The following is a 1,340-nucleotide window of genomic DNA, read 5'->3' on the forward strand; positions in this document are numbered from 1 at the left end:
GTATGCTCTAGGGTCGGGAGTGAGCTATAGTGACGGGGTGCTGTATCAGGCAGTCTGAGGCAATCATCAACTTCTCTGTGAGTTCTATTTTTCTCTGATATTTACCAGTTTTTCAGTATCATCCTCTGGGGAATAAAAATAATTAAATAAGATAAAACATGTGAAATGTTTATTAGAGGCCCAGAAACACTGGATAACAATAAACTGATCCAAAGCCCCATGTGACTACTAATAAATCAGCTAAAGATAAGAGGTGCACGCACAGTTTTGACATAGTAAAAATATTTTACTTTTTACTGAACTAACATAATATGGATTTTAATTGGAATGCTTTATAAATTGATGCTTATAAGTTAATAATTATATGCTACATTGAGTTCACCACAAAAAGTCTAATTTTCATCCTTCACTATATACTTTATCCCTTTCAGCAGACTTACCTATACTTCTACCTCCTGTACCCTCTGGTTAAACCATTACTTCACAAAGTCAAAGTGCCTGTTTTTAATTTTAGTTGCTCATAGCTTTTGTTTCTTCATCTCCCAACTATAAGTCACATCATATCTATATATTTCCTGTCTTACTTATCTCACTGCTTCACTTACTTCCAGCAGAATTTTAACATACACTGTCCTCCTGTTGTTCATCCATTTGCTCGAGTGGGCACCAGTAACGTAGTACTGGGAAAAAATAAGATGAGCTTGTAGATACAAGTTCTCAGCATGCAGTACCTTGTGTATCCTTAAACCCGATGTACTAGATGGGCAAGGGCCTTGAAGAGAAGGCAAGGAAGAAAATGATTGTAAGTGTGCATGCATGTGTGCACAGTGGTGTATGAATGTGAGTTCTTCCGGACAGGAAATAGCAAAAGTGAAAACTAACTTAATTGTGGCTGTATGTTTATCTCTGGTATTATCTTTGACAAAGGCTATGATAAGAGAAATATTAACCCTTTTAAACTGCAGCAGTGCCAGGAAGAGCAAGATTAACTTCCTAATCATCCCTGGAAGGACAGGAAAAGCTCTGTTTGTGGCCTCTTGGCTGACGCACCATGGTCAGACTGTACAAGACCGTACATGGTCTGACTCTTGGTGGCCACTGTGGTTCTCATGTCTGGAAGTATCCATGCCAGTTCATCAAAGGTGGTGAGGAAATACCTCCGCATTCTCCAATAATATGCACATCAGGCACTATAAGTTGCCATGAAAGACTTCAACAAGAATAACCATGACAAATATTCCTTCAAGGTGGTGTAGATTCTGAAAGCCCAGGAGCAGGTGAGCGATCATTCGTTCCTTTCCCTAGCTTTCCACTTCCAAACTCACAGCAGGATATAATTT

The sequence above is a fragment of the Sorex fumeus genome, unplaced genomic scaffold, assembly GCF_029834395.1.
Source record: "Sorex fumeus unplaced genomic scaffold, SorFum_2.1 ptg000128l, whole genome shotgun sequence".
In the NCBI taxonomy this organism is placed as follows: Eukaryota; Metazoa; Chordata; class Mammalia; order Eulipotyphla; family Soricidae; genus Sorex; species Sorex fumeus.